Here is a 16,958-nt window from a genome sequence, read left to right on the forward strand (position 1 = left end):
TCCTGTATGGGACCCTCTGACTTCCTGGACTTGGGTGGGTATTCCTTTCCCATGTTAAGGAAGTTTTCGACTATAATCTCTTCAGATATTTTCTCGGGTCCTCTCTCTCTCTCTTCTCCTTCTGGGACCCCTATAATGTGAATGTTGTTGCATTTAATGTTGTCCCAGGGGTCTCTTAGGCTGTCTTCATTTCTTTTCATTCTTTTTTCTTTATTCTGTTCCACAGCAGTGGATTCCACCATTCTGTCTTCCGGGTCACTTATCCATTCTTCTGCCTCAGTTATTCTGCTATTGATTCCTTCTAGTGTATTTTTCATTTCAGTTATTGTATTGTTCGTCTCTGTTTGTTTGTTCTTTAATTCTTCTAGATCTTTGTGAAACATTTCTTGCATCTTCTCGATCTGTGCCTCCATTCTTTTTCCGAGGTCCTGGATCATCTTCACTACCATTATTCTGAATTCTTTTTCTGGGAGGTTGCCTATCTCCACTTCATTTAGTTGTTTTTCTGGGGTTTTATCTTGTTCCTTCATCTGGTACATAGCCCTCTGCCTTTTCATCTTGTCTATCTTCCTGTGAATGTGGTTTTTGTTCCACAGGCTGCAGGATTGTAGTTCTTGCTTCTGCTGTCTGCCCTCTGGTGGATCAGGCTATCTAAGAGGTTTGTGCAAGTTTCCTGATGGGAGGGACTGGTGGTGGGTACAGCTCTGATCACTCAGTTTTGAAGATAAGGGAGCTTAGGCCCAGGTAGGTTAAACAATCTGCCAAATTGCATATAGGTAATTAATAGTGGAGGAATTGTTTTCCAGAATCTATATTTGTAAAACTATGCCATACTGAATTGCTAGATATTATTTTTTATGATGCAAATGGCTCAAACTACTAGGTACTAAAGTGATTTTCATATTTAAAAACTCCTCCTATACCTAATATTCCCCCAGACTACTCCATACCCTCAAAAACAAAGCAGCCCTATTTTTATTACAAATTAAATCTCTTGGAATGTTATCTGGGACACTTCATTTAACAGCAATTACATTTTTCATAGGTTTGCATTAAATAATGTATTAATGAACAGTGTTATAAATGTTCTGTCATTATGATCTGCAATTAAAATGTCCCCTAGAGGCTTGTGCTAATGATAATAACTAAATTACTGACACCTTTAGAATCACCGTGGCTTTCAAATACTGGGCCTGTTATGGAAATTCAGTATGGTCAATATTAACTTCAGCTGTCACAAGATCAAAATTCCTCATGAATAAGCACTGTTCAACTCATTTCAAAATATATTCCAAACATCTGTTTCCAAATTAAAATAGAAATCTATTTTCAAAGGCAGCAGTAAAATGTGCAAGCATATTACTACATGGTAAACTTTATTTTCATCAGTTGATCTGCACCTGTAGCATTTATTACATTGGACTAGGACTGTAAAAACACAGTGGCCACTTTGGAATCTCTAATAAATTTGTTAATTACTGCCCTAAAATACCCCCTTGATATTGCTGACATGTCATTAAGATACATATATCTTTAACAATAATAGTAATATCTAAAATTTGTATAGTACTTTTCACCTTTGAAATCGCTTTCATATAAACTCTCAAATACATTTTAATATAGATTAACTTAATATCATTTTAGAAATTGAGAAATAGAGGCTGAGAAATAATAAACTCAGAAGGCATTGTAGAGGTGATACACAGAAAGTTCTTTTGACTCTAAGTGCTGCATTCTTGTCATTGCATGATAGAGGAAGGTACCTGCCAAAGACTTTCAAGGGAGGAATTACTCAGAGTCAAAGTTACATGGAGAAGGGAAGCATCCCAAAGAATGCCAGATGAGATCTGTGTGGCCTTTTAAGACCTTTACCACTATCAATACAGAGAAACCTCCACTGACCCAAATGCACATAAAACCTGCAAGTGGAAATATTTAAGCTAATTTTGGGATGGACTCTCTATTGGAGATGGAACCTGGATCCTGAAAGAGGAGATGTGGATTATTGATCAAGAGAGGGGAGTGGCATATAAAATGGTGTCGGGGATGCTCTAGTTACCTGCTATGCAACAAACCACCACATAACGCAGTGGTTAAAGTCACAGCAGTCTTTTATTTAGATCATCCATCAGCAGTTAGGACAGATGGCTCCTTTCTGCTCCATGAGGTGTCATATGAGTGTCTGGAAGGTTGGGCTCAGAATCCTCTGAAGAACTCTGGCTGCCTGCTTGGTCCCTATCTAGAACCCTCAACAAGAACACATCTCCTCACAGCATGATAGCTGGGTTTTGAGAAGCAACCATCCCAAGGAATAGTGGTGAAAGCTGTGTGACCTTCTAAGACCTTGTAAGACTGTTAAGATCCAGCCTCAGAAGTGATGCAGTGTCACTTCCGCCATCTTCTATTTTTAGCCTCTGTGTGTTGAGTCTCTAAGCCTTGCCCATATTTCTGTGGAGAGTAATTAGACTCACTTTTGATCACAGGAGTAAATACATTGACAGATGTACTTTAAAACCATCACAAGCTTTTATATTTTTTAATTTTTAAAAAGTTTTTATTGGAGTATAGTTGATTTACAATGTTATGTTCGTTTCAGGTGTACAGCAAAGTGAATCAGTTATACATATACATGTATCTACTCTTTTGTAGATTCTTTTCCCATATAGGCCATTACAGAGTATTGAGTGGAGTTCCCTGTGCTATACAGCAGGTCCTTATTAGTTATCTATTTTATGTATAGTAGTGTGTCTGTGTCAATCTCAATATCCCAATTTATCCCTCCCCTCTTCTCCCCCTGGTAACTATAAGTTTGTTTTCTACATCTGTGACTCTATTTCTATTTTGTAAATAAGTCCATTTGTACCATTTTTTTAGATTCCACATATAAGTGATATCATATTATATTTGTTTTTCTCTGTCTGACTTACTTCACTCAGTATGGCAATCTCCATGTCCATCCATGTTGCTGCAAATGGCATTATTTTGTTCTTTTTATGGCTTAGTAATATTTCATTAAATATATGTATCTTCTTTATCCATTTCTCTGTCGTAAAGCCATTACAAGCTTTTAAAGGACTAATTTGAAAATATCACAACATGAAATAGTATAATAAAATCATGTACAGAAACTGTGTGCTTAATTTTCTCCCATTTATATGAAAGTGAGAGAAAATAATATATATGTATATTTACTTATTTCCCCAAACACATTACTTGGAGCTTAGTAAATATTTGTTTAATGAATGAATACTGAATGTGTCCAAATTAGACTCATCTCTGTCATTTATCCTTGTTGCTCTATCAAGGAGGAATAGGGAGTTAACAGCAAACGGTCTTTTATTCATGGAATCTCAGTGAGATGGACGTTGAGGGACAGGCCTTTTGAAGAGGGGAAGGACATTTTTGAAGAGGTGTTTGGGGGAGGGTGTAGAATATATACACGTGTGGATGTCTTTATTCCCTCAGGTTTTGTAGTGGCGTCAGGTTCTAAGGGAAGGAAAAAGAAAAGGAGACGTGAGTGAGTAATAAGGAGAGAGAAAAGTTGTAAAGGGTGTTGGGTGGGAGGGATTGATCACTGCCTGGTCTGTGATATAGAAGAGAGGAAAAAGCCATGTGGCTGTTTTCTAAGAAGTAAAAGTAGTCAGATAAGTCAATTCAAGAGAAGTTCTTTCAGGCCCCACTGTGGCATGGTTTACATTTATTTTAGCATAAGATCAAGCCTGGCAACAAGCAGGGCCAGACTTGGTAAGATCAATGCCTGAAGCCGAGAGAGGTAAAGATCAATGCCTGAAGTGCTTTGAACATCAACCCTTCCCAGTGACTTAGGCAGTAGTGCCCCAACTTAAGGTCATGCTGTTATCATGGGCTTGTGGAGCTTAAGGCTTCTTTTTATTTAACAAACACTTACATACAGTCATGTGTCAGACACAGTTCTGATGTCATTTAACAAACATCCATTCATTCAAACCTCATGACATTATGAGGAAGGTACCATTATTTTCACTCCCATTTTACAGATAAGGAAACTGAGGCACAGGGATCCTAGAGGCAGCACGAGGCAGAGCAGCGATTCAGTGCCAGAGTCCTCCCTCCCTTTGCAGACGACCTTGTTCATACAGGTTAGGTCCGAGTGCTCTGAAGCCACCATTTGACCCCTATGCAATGCTCACTGTCATGCACTGAACTCACTCAAGGCTTCATTGAAATTATTATGAACCCTAAATTTCAGGAAGAATAATGAAAGGGGACCCCAGTAGTAATAACATCAGCACCTTCTGATACATCTCTTCCAGAGAGAAGTCAAGAGGCTCTACATGACCATCTCGTTGATTAAAGGCAGATACCAGGCTAGAAGCCAATTTATTTATTAGGGTCCCTATTTTATTAAAGTTCCAACCATATTGACTTTATTTTCCCTTTCAACTGCCTATCTTTGTGAGAAAAGGATATAACAAGAAATCTGACTGTTCCCAATTTTGAACATTCCTCCGAACACTGGGGGAATTGAAATCTGGAATCAAGTCTGTCTCATTCCAGCTAGTAAGTTTATCACACCCTAGCATGGGAAGTGATTGTTAATTTGTCTCTCTTTTTGCCTATATTGTAAGGAAGATACTTTTTTTCTTTCAGAGCGATTCACAGGGCTTGTAATTAGGAATGCTGATTAGGATATCTCTAACAGCATACAGAAGATTGCCTCCTGAACAAGAGATGAATGAAGGTGGCATCCCACGGTTTCTTCTAGGAAGATGCAGAGGCAGAAACCTCCCACGGGGCTTTTTTAGGAAACGCCTCTCCTTGGAAATGGACCCCTACTCTCCTTTTAATTGGGTCCTTCCTCAAGCCAGAACAGACCCACCTAGTCACACAGCGTGACAGTTACTAGATATAAGGAAGAAAACAGCAGGAGTTGCAAGAATCCATTCCAAGATAAATAATTCTAACATGCTGGCGACTTACAATAAAGATTAACTGTTCTACCACTCACCTAAGGAAATATCTACCTGTTGGGAAGCCGTTCCTTTCCAATATATTAAGGATTAATTGCTTGCTTTGTGGTTGTTATTAGCCAGGATAAATATTCCACTTACAATACAGAGGTCCCCAGACACACTGAAAATATGGAATGGAATGCGGCAGAATGGACTGATAACAAATCAGGTATTTTTTCACTTGCTACTTTTTAAGATTCTAGGTGAAACACTCCCCTTGTAATTTCCCATGGTTCTTGCCCCTCTCCTTTGTGTCTTCCTATGCGTTGAGTCCTTCTGGCTCTTCGCTTCTACTCCACCCTTGTATGCTGTGTGATACGTGTATAATGCTAATATTTAGATATAGAGATATATAAAATAAGTCTCTTTTTGTTTTAATCTCTGGATCTTTGGCTCTCCCACTCCCATGATTCTAGCCCCATCTTATACAATCATTACTTCTAAATTTCTGTCTCCCGTATAAATCCTTCATCAGACATCATACCTGCATGTGAGGTCACATCCATCTACCAGCATCCCAGGTAACAAAAACAATATAAGCCATATTCTCATAGTGTTATCATGCCGTTGCTTCTAAATTAGGCTTTTAAAGATCAAGTAACTTGGTAGCAAATAAATGACTAAGCGTGAACTTGAATCCAGATTCATCCGACACAAAGTCTTTGCATTGAACCACTCAACAAAACTACTTGTAACCCTGGATTATTGACTATCAGAACGAGTCTCTTTATCCACTTTGAGACCCTTGAGTATTTTCTATTCAATTATACTGTTATCATCTTGTAAGTCTCTCAGGCTATTGAGAGACGTAAGTTTATATCTTAATAGACAAGCTATCTCCCACTCCAGACTAAGCAGTATCCCTTTTGTGGGCTCATGCACAGCAAAAACACTAATCCTAGCCATCTACTTCTTAAACCGAAGAGTTTGTTATTTTTTAAAACAAAGTGCTAATCACTATGACAGGACATCCACACACTCATGGAAATGGAGCCCCAGTTTGCCATTGTGGCACAAGTGTTAGTTGTCCAACATGTGTCATCTAAAATACAGCCAAGACAGTGAATTCAAAGGCTAACGTCCCAGTGGTAAAATTACGTACATATTTACGGCACCTGACCCCAGAAAATTTGATAGTATTTTGAGGTTTGTTTTGTGGTTTCTGCAGGACTTATGAGCTGTCATGCAAATGACACCTGCTCACTTACATGTCAGAATGGCCGAATAGGGTGTACAGATTCTCCATCCATACTAGCAAGGGTGGATTATTAGAGTCAGCTGTTGATAAGACTTCAGGCAATAAGGGATATCCAAACTTGTCCATTTCAACTACACTCGGACCTATGAGGTGAGATCTTAAATCTTAACTGTATCTTCCAAACAATTTATAAATATAGGAGGAATCCCTTTTCTTTCTCTTTTGTTGAGACATCTCAGCAATGGCTGGTTCCTTGTTAGAAAGGGTCATATTTACCAGCACTTAGTACAGAGTCTTCAAGACATACTGTCTAAAGCATCAAGTATGGCATATGCCAAGATTTTGGATGTGCTTGCAGGTAAGCAGTGAGCATCTGAAGTAGGCCTTAATCACTAAGAAAGTTATCTTTCTGTTACACCTCCATTTAACCTTGAACATGTTTTCCTTTGTACTAATCTCATTTTGCTGTTGGGTGTTTATGTGTCTAATTTATGAGACTATCTTATTGGGAAGGAAGAATTAGTATTATTCAACTTTGCAATCCCGTAAAAGGATAGAATGTTTCTGTAACTGCTAATATATTTACTCAAAAATTAAAGGCTTAAAACAATGCCAATATGTATTATACTCAGAGGTCTGCAAGTCAGGTAAGGCTTGGGGAGAACAGATCATCTCTGCATATTTCAGCACCATCTAAGGTGACTCACATTCTGGAGTCCTGTGAAGGCTCACTCACTCACTCACATGTCTGCCAGGTGATGCTATTAGTTGAGACCTGAGATGGGACTGCATCTACTCTTGGCCTCTCCATGTGGTTTGGGCTTCCTCACAGTATGGTGTCTGAGTTTTAAGGGCTGTTGCCCTGAGAGAGAATGGGTCAGGCACAAGCTATATTAACTTTTATGACCTAATCTCAGAAGTGACACAGAGTCACTCCCATCACATAATATTCACGAGAACCTAGATGGAATGTTGTTCCATGCCCAAATTCGAGGGGAGGCGATACAGACCTCATCATTTAATGGAGGAGTGTCAACATCACTTTGTTGGAAGAACATTTGGGATGAAATCTATTGTCTAGGTCATCTTTGGATATTGCAGTCTGCCACACACAGTATCTGGTATATAGGAATGTTTTCTAAATGTCTGTTAGAAAGAATGAAAGAAGGAAGAAAAGGAGGGATGTGGAAAGAATAATCTACAGTTTATATCTGGCATTCACCTCCCACTCTCTTAATTTCCATACCAAATAACTAAGTCCTGTACATCCTTGTAACTCCTAAATGTTTACCACAGCTATGCCCCAAACATGGACATCATCTTGATTATTAAATCTTTTCTGGACTATCCCAGCAGTACTCTCTTTTGTATTCCTTGCCTCCAGCTTTCACCCCTACTTTCCTCCTAAGCATAATCTATAATACCACTAGAAGATTTTTCTAAAATATAAAGTTGCTTATGGCAAATATTTAAATTTTCTTCAGTCTTGCACTGCTGTTCATGCAATAAACCCAAACATATATGGACTGTGATAAACTGATTTATGCTAAGTTTACTGCACCCTTTCCTTCCCTTGTAGGATGTTTTTGACATTGCAGTTATGCCACATTTACTTCAGTTAAATTCAGGGATCTGGTGAAAGGGGGTTAGCATTGCTTACGTCCATCCTTTCCTGTAGTTGAAAGACCATCCTTAGAACATGACCTTGTACCCAAGCACCTCCATATTGCTTTGCTTTCCCTTTCTTCTTTTTCTTTCGATCTCACCAGTTCCTTCAGATGAAGGCACTAATTACCTGAAAAAGACTACTGCCATGGCTCTGTCTCTTTAGGAAACAGGACATCAGTAAAGAAGGCAGGTGCATCCCAAGAATGGAGCGAAGGGCTTTGCTGGGAAGAGTCACTTACTGGCCTCTCCACGTGGCAAATCTAGTCATTGAAACAGGGTTCAGATGTGCTTCTTTGACTTTTTCTTCACATAAGATCACACCTTCCAGCATTTAGACAACGCTTGGCCCGCTTGCCCAGCCTTGGCTGGGGGAAGGCAGTGCCTGCTGACGAAACATTCATCGGCTCTGCGGGGGGCCACTGCCTGCACACTCGGAGCAGTTTCTGTGGAGCTGCATCTCCTCCCCATGCTGTGTGCTTCTTCATTCTGCTGTTGCCAGAAGTAACAAAAGCATTTATGAGATTGAAAATATCCAAGAAATTGTTTTTTGAGGAAAAGCTCTTTTCTCTCTCTCTCTTTTCATATCAAAGTGCCCTGAGAGAAGAACAAAACCAACGCTCAATATGAGTTTGCAGAATCACTTTCCTGGAAATATTTGTTTTCAACATAATGTTTCCTATAAGTATTTGGCCTAAAGCCAAATCCTGTTGACAAATAAAAGTGCTTAGACACTGTGTGTTTTTTAGAAACACTCAGTATGAATTCAAACAGAGGGACTTCACACTCATCTCAGAATCCTTGAAGATCAGAGGTGGAAGATACCTGAGTTTATCTATATGATGCCACAGCCCATTCTAAAAACTGAAGTAGGGACGCCCCATATAGGACAGTATGGGTGTGCAATGATCTCAGACCTGAAATCCAGACTTTTTTCAGTCCTCTGGTACTGCGTTTGTCATGCATTCATTTGTTCATTCATTTATCCATTCAGCGTTCACTGACTGCCTGCTCTTTGCTGAGCGTTTTGAGATGACGTGATAGCTGTCTCCTACTGATTTGCTTGCCATGAGCCACGCTTATTTCTAAGTGTGTAAAGTTCACTCAGTCTCTACAGCAGCCTTATAAGCTCAATGCAAATATCTGCCTCCCTTTTGCAGATCAAGGAAATGGAGTTCAGATAGCTTCAGTAACTTGCCGAAGACCAGATGGTGGGTGAATTGTGTATCTAGAAGCAGTCCCAGACGTGTGACTCCATGGCTAAAACACAGGACATGACTGCCCTGTCAAAATTGCTCACGTTTTGGTAGAGAAAACATACAAACAATACAACAAGAAGTCATATGAGGGCGGGAATATCATGGAGAATGACAAATACAATTCATTTTTCCTCATTTTAAGAGTGAGCGATTTAAAAGTTAAAAGAGTGAGCCAATATAGCTACTTTCAACCTACCAATTTAATGTTGGAAAGTGTGCACAGAGCTTCTTATTTATTCTGAGGCATGGTCTAGTTATGTTTTCCCTGTGTATATACATTTCTGCAATCATTTTAGTACCTTTTTTATAACTAAAATATATGTTATAAATGTTCAAAAAACCTTATCCAAACCAGTCTTCTCTCAGGAAACATAAGTATGTACTAAGTTAGACATAGAGAGAGTTATAGCGGTAAGACGTTACTTGTAGATTGTGTACACAGACCTAGTATAAGCTTAGCAGCTCTGCACTGAGCAGTGACCGTGCATTAGGCTCTTCATCTATGTTCTCTGCTTTGGCATGACATTATAAGACAGGTGATTTGACCTCCTTTGAACTAAAAGAGATCAGAGATTCAGAAATATTGTTCAACGAGCCTAATGGATGTAGAAACTCCAGAATTTTAATCCAGTTTCCTGGCCCCTAATCCAGCTTTTTTTTCCAACTATGCCCTGCTGCCTCATTTAAAAAAAAAAAAAAAGTCTGAGGCATTTGTTATCTGTTCAAATTGTGTTGCCTCCCATGCCTTTATCCACCTACTTCAGAATAGCCTCATACAGAGTAAATAACGAAATCCGCTTTAGGATCCCAACACGTTTAAATGAGATAAGTCCTCATATAATCAGATCAAGGCATATGTATACAAAGTTCACATTTTTAAATCATATTTGGTCTTTAAAAGTCATAGTGAAAAGATAATTTAATTGGCTTATGTTCTCTGAGCTGTCAGAATGCTTTAAGTATCTTCATCTTCCTGAATAGCACAGATCTGTGGTAGAGAACTGACTTTATTGCAGTCCTAAAACTCATCAAGCACTCCGCTTGACACTAACTTGAAGTGTGTCATCACATGTTTTAAATGTATGGATTTTCATCCTAATTTTAGAGATGGGAGAGCTGAGACACACAAGAAAACAAGGTCACATCCCAGGGCCACGTGATTATGAAGTACAGATCCATCTGACCCCAGGATTTTTTTGTTTTGAAGTATAGTTGGTTTACAATATTGTGTTAGTTTCGGGTATACAGCAAAGTGATTCAGTTCTACATGTATATTTTTTTCTGATTCTTTTCCAGTATAGGTTATATATTGAATATAGTTCCCTGTGCTATACAGTAAATCCTTCTTGCTCATCTATTTTATATACAGTGGTGTGTATCTGTTAATCCCGTACTCCTAATTTATCCCTCCACCCATCAGACCCCACAGTTGTGGATGCTACTAATAGCTGTGTGATTCTCTTCTAAAAGAAATCCTAAATTCCCATGTGTTTGCATCTGTGTGCACACATATGTGTGTATGATGGGGTGGGTGGCTGGGTGTTTAAGCTATTGAACGGTTTTAGGGGACACAGAAGGATAAAGGGTGAACAACAGTCCCTCTACGAAGTGTTTGCTATTTTTTAAACTTTTATTTATTTGCTTAAAGCTTTTACCGTGGCAAATGTAGGGAGCATTTAAATAACTGTGGCTACAACGTGAACTATATGCTACAGTCACAGCCATAAGCTTCAGAAAACTTGATGAGGGCAGCTGAGAAGGTGTGAGCATCCCACTAATGTTAGCTGATATTTCTACTTCGGCTTTTGGCAGACACCCCCTAGATTCAGTGTACAAAGTCGTTATTTAGTGAACATTCACTCGTTTTCAGCATCCCGTAAAGTGAGGGCACCCTTCTTTCCATCACACCAAGTCTTCAGTAGAGTTCTAACGCTGCTCTTCTACTTGTTTTCTAGGCCCAGGAAAGAAAAACAAAAGTTTAAGGAACTGGAGAGGAACCCCAGCACTTGCTTAGCATCAAAGCCATGGCCAACACAGCAGTGAAGAAAAGTCCGTGCTTGTACCCGTCTATTCACCCTGGCTGATGACAGCGTTGGAGCTGGGAAGGAGGTAAGAGGAAACATGTGGGTAGCTGGAAGGGGAGCCTGAGACTCGAGAGAAGAGTGATGTCTCATCAGGGTACATAGTCAGGGCCTGACAGGTCTGTGCAGTGAAAAAGTGTTTACCGAGCATTTGCACCAGGTAGCAGCTCATGGTGCATTTGCTGCGTGTGCATTTTGGCTATTTGAGGGATGTCCGTTTTTCCACCACACTTCAGGCTCCTTGAGGGTAGAGATCAATTGCTTTTTTTTGCTCATATTATATCATCAGTGACTATCACATAGCCTGGTGCATAATAAGTGCCCAGTATGTTTGCAATAACTAAATGCATGAATGGATGAATAGATGGATGGATGGACAGATAAATGGATGCATGGACTACAGGTTGCTTTCCCTGATGAAGGAGTCTGGGTAGTTACTTGCTACAGTTTTTGTGGACAGGATTTTCTACTTATGGTGACTTTGACTTTGAGGTAGGGATGGTCTCTTGTGTCTCAGTTTACTTATCTGTCAGTGTTGAGTAATAAAATATCTTATGTCCTTTTTATAATTCATTTTGTCAAACGCTAAAATAACTCTGCATTTAATATTACATCGGGAGGCATATGGTAGAGATGATGTTCCTCAGGTGACCTCTATGATATAGATGACAATACAAATATAAATGAAGATATTGCCACTGAGTGCAAGGCACTTACAGTCTAGTTGGTGGGTAGAGAAACAGGAGTTCAAGTAAATAATGATGTAAAAAAAACAAACTAAGATGTATTCAGGGCTGTATGGTTTGGAGGTGAGATTTGGACATGCTGACATGTAGTTTTAATTGATGCTGTATCTCTGCTCCCTTGCTCTGGGGTGAAGCCACTGTGACTGGCTTTCTTGGTTATATAAACATGTGAGGTAATACATATAAACTGTGGTTCTTAGATAGTAAAATTGGAGGTCAGACCTCTCCCCCCATCTTGAAAGAGAAATTCGTACTCCCACTAATTTTCATTTTCTTTGGATACCAAGTCTTCTCACTCTGATCCAGTGGGACTGGCCGCATCCCTTTATTTCCATGGCTTCCAGGAGAAGCATGGGAAAGAAGATGAATCTTAGCCATGGATGTTCAGAGTTGTAAAGCTCTGATTGAAAAACATAGGCTGAGAAAGACCAATGAAAAGCAGCATGCCCGGGAGAGAAAAGAGCACTGGAAGTGCGTTAGAGTCTAGGCACAGAGGGCCACGGTTGGAGGGCCTGAAGGGAGAGGAGATCATGAGCAGGGAGTGTGGCCGGACATTAACCTACCTGAGCCTAACCCCAGTCCATCTCGTTTAATCCTCTGCATGCCATGGGCTCTATCCCAAAGGACCCTGGGGTGACTTATTTAACATGTTTGGTAAAATGGTAAAATTCTTAATATATGCAACCCTGCTCTACTACAGCACCTACACCTTGGCCCTTCTCCCACACATCTGCATGAGAGGATGGGAGGAAAACAGAGACACCTGCCTACCGAAGAGGAGATAGGTGTAGGTGGACCCAGGAGGACAGAGCAGACCGTGGTTATGTCACTGAAAGGATTAATTGACTTGCAGGGGCATTGGCATGGGAGTAGGCAGAGGGGAAATTGGTGGGTTGGACATAGTACGACTATACATGCAGTGTTCTAGTAGAAGTGGCAGCAAGCTGAGTCAGCGGGAGGAGGTTGAACAAGCAGGAAATTGGGAGCAACCGCAGTAGAGCTGCAGCCAGCTGTAATGTTCAAGTTGTATACGAAACAATTTCTCCCATGAACTCAGGGTCCCTGGGTAGGGAACAATTTTAAATTATTCTCATCAGCATCCACAAATTGGTGTTACTGAGGAGGCGTGAGGATTGCATGTCTAATACTGTGCTGTGACAGGTGCTAAAGCGCACGAAGTGGGCACCAAGTGTCCTGCCAGCCCTTCGTGCTGCTCCCAGTAGGGGAGGAGATGACATTTGAGTTGGCCTTGAAGGACACTCGCAGGATGTATCCTCTGATTCCATAGCCTCTGCTCATCCCAGAGACCTCTGAACTCGTCAGCCTCGTACAAAACGTTAATGATGGTTGGCTAGTTTGAGCAAAGCAGTTCTCTGCGCAAATCAAATTGACTCAAGTCGTCCTCATTTTGCTGGGGAGCGTTCAGGCACTGTGGAGTAGTTCGGCTATCCGTCTGCATCAAGTGTTGCATTACCAAAGAAAATCATTTCTTCAACTGGACACAGGAAGTTCAAGGCTGATTGCAGACAGGATCTATCTGTGAATACAGCTTCCCTTTGCTTGCCCTGGTGATTGAATAGTACATGAAACTCCACAATATGTGGAATCCAGGATGCATCTTTCATGCTGAAACCTCAAAAAAAGAAAAATAATGATAATACTGCCTTTGTGTCATATCCCTTTCCATGAGTTTCCCCAGTAATTTGTTTTGGGAAATGGTCTTTTGTTGTGAAATTACCCATACCACCCCACACAGAAATCAGAAATTCATCCAATAGCAATGTCATTCAAATCACTTTCACTACTGTCCTTTGTAGTGCAACCTAGGCAGGGTCACCTAGTCATTAAGCGTGCTCATCTTGGAGCCAGAGACTCTCAGGGTTCAAATTCCAGCTTCTCTGCTTATCAACTGAATGCTCCCTGGTAAATTACTTAACCCCTCTACACCTCAGTTTCCTCCCCAATAAAAAGGGGATCATAGTAGCATCCATCTCATATGATTGTTTTGAGGATTAATTGCAAAATATTTCTAAAGCTCAACAAATGTTAGCTGTAGCAGATTCATTTCTGAGCTACTAGATGCTCTGTAGAATTCCTGGGTGACGCAACCTCAAATCTTTTCTCTTCTCTGAAATATTCCCTTACCCTGACCTATTCCTAAATCAGTCATATTAGAAAATGGATCACACTAATACTTCACTATGCCAAAGAATATGTGTATTAAAGCTCTTAAAACCACAATAATTAAGATGATTCTAATAATGACATTACAACAAAAACGGGCTGGAAATTCTGTATAAAACAGTCACATCTAACTTTCTTGGGTGATTATATGCTCTGTGCTAATTGCTTTACCTACATCATATGTAGTCCTTCCCCAAATTCTATACAATGGGAGTTAATGATTATTCACATTTCATGAAAATAAAAAGTAAGGACCATAGATAGCAGTTAGGTAACTGACTGCACATCTCACCCCCGGTAAGTGCCAGGACCTGAATGTGAATTAGCTTGGTGGACTCTGGTACCTCTGATCTTAATCTAATTACTCCAGACCCTCATCTGTCACCCTGTACTGCACTCATTAATTTGAAATGCTGTGTCTCCCTGTAGATTGTGCATGGAAGCTGCATCGTTTCTCATTTCTCCTGTACCCTTGTGCAAAACCCAGCTCTTTTTAACATTGTTACAATGTTGACAATGTCCTTTACAACTACTTATGGCTAACGTTCCTTGACTTGCTCCAAGTTGCCTAGTCGTTGAATGACTAAATGTCATTTGGCGTTTCATTCTACTCTTTGTCTTCATCCTAACCCTTCCCTTTAACTCAAATCTGGTCATATCAAGGCTCTGCTGAAAACTCAATGGCTCCTCATTTTTCTTGAGGTACAGGCCAAATTCTTACCTTGGCTTGCAAGCGGTGCAAGATCCAGCCCTGCTGAGCCTTCGTAGCATGTGACGTGATGTTCTCTATTCTTCACACTTCACCCACCTTGATATTTTTTTTCTTTCTAAAACGAGCCTTGATGTGTCAAATTATAAAGACACTAATGTAAGACTCCTCTGCCTGAGTTTTCCTTCCTTCCCTGTTTACACAGGTTATCCAGGTATTCCTAAAGGTCTAAAGCCTTTCTGGAACTCCATGATTAGATCAACCACTGCTTTGTATATCTTCATGATGCCCTACACCTCACCTTCGTAACACCCATCACAATTTGTCTGTCCCATCAGGCTTAAAGCACTCTGAGAGCAAGGACCAGCTCTTTTAATATCTAATCACCATAATAGAACATGAAAATGATTCATTTTGACTAAAAATATTAATGTGCATAAAAGGCCTTCAGTTCACTATCATTAAAAATCAACTATATCTTCACTGTAATAGAGAAGATAGGATTTCATGATTTCACACACACACACACACTACGAGGGTATTTCCAAAATAATAGAGATTTTTCTAACTGATTTCTCTTTCTAAGCAGTTTTCAGTCAACCAAATACAAAATTGAAGTCAGGAAGATAATGGGACCCCTTGGGGCATCAGTGTCCTCAGGTATCCTCGGGGGGTGCATCTTTTGTTCTTTACCATCTCCTACTGTATGAGCCCACTGCGTCTACTGAACCTCATCACAGTTGTGCTTTCAACCGTTAGAAAGCAGCCCACCCCGCTCTGCTCCGACATGCTTGGCTTGTGTACTGCTCACCCGCACGCCCAGATCCCGCGCTTACCTGGGCTTTGCTCGTTCCATTCCCCGCCTCATTGTCCGCCCTTCCATCCTAGTTATCCCTTTAAGGGTGCCATTTAAAGAGCACAGATTTAGAGTCAGACATTGCTCAGATGGGAATGTCACTGCTGGTTCTGGAAGGATGCTGAAGGATTGGAGATGAGAACTGGTTATAACAGGCACTGAGTAAATATTACTCCTCCACCGTACTCCACCATTCAGGAACTAGATAAGACCAGCTTCTCCAGGAGACATTTTTGATCGTACCCATCCAGATGGACTCTCCACTTCCATATTCCACCACTACTGGCTGTCTACCCTGTGCAATCTTAGTCTCATTCCCTAGGATGGTTCTACAACTATTTCACATGTATATGTCTGGTCCTTCAAATCGATTGTTCATACCCAAGGGCAGAAAACTTGTCTCATGTTAACTTCTTTATTCTCATCCACAGAGCCTATTAATATGTTAAGTGAATATTATAGCAGCTTAACTTGTACAGAATGAAACCTATATCATCCGGCATATATCAGCTGCCCAGTATTGTGTGAGGGTATTAAGTATACCATTTCATTAATCTCTGTGATAAAGATATTAGCTTCTGTGGAAAACTGACTTCAGCTTACTAACTGAGCACACAGTGGTTTTGGTAATAAACAACTTTGGCTTAAAGGAAGTATCCGTATGGGGGAAAAGGTTCAGTTAATGTATTCATGTTAATCCTATCATGGCATGATTACATTAACACCCCTAAATCATTTTATTACTGACTTACGCATGCAGGCGTAAACATATTTGACAAAATTTTTAATGATGGGAAAATACCAAGATATAATATTAATTGAAAATAGGAGGATAAAATATGTACTGTGATGTCAGTTCTGTATAATGTGAAATTATAAATTATATACTACGAGGGAAGTCATTAAATATTAACAGAGACTGACTCTAAATGTGATTTTCAATTTTATTTTTAAATATTTTTACATTTATTAGCATCATTTTCAATCCATATAATAAATGTCTATTACTTTTATAATCAGAAGATTTCAGAATTTTTTATTATATAGAAGTGAGACCAAGATGTTATAAACTTATAAGTTCTTACTAAAATACAATAGTCTCTATGTAAATTAGAAATATATTCATTTATTACTTAACTTTTTTTAATTAAAAGTTTTTACTGAGTATTTGTTATGTATTAGTGGTGCATAGTACAGTTTAATAGGTATGGAGAAAATGATGGTAAAAATTCACCATGTATCTGCCCTTAGACTAGTGGCTAAAAAAGA

This window comes from Neophocaena asiaeorientalis, unplaced genomic scaffold, assembly GCF_003031525.2.
Source record: "Neophocaena asiaeorientalis asiaeorientalis breed wild unplaced genomic scaffold, Neophocaena_asiaeorientalis_V1.1 scaffold177, whole genome shotgun sequence".
Classification (NCBI taxonomy): domain Eukaryota; kingdom Metazoa; phylum Chordata; class Mammalia; order Artiodactyla; family Phocoenidae; genus Neophocaena; species Neophocaena asiaeorientalis.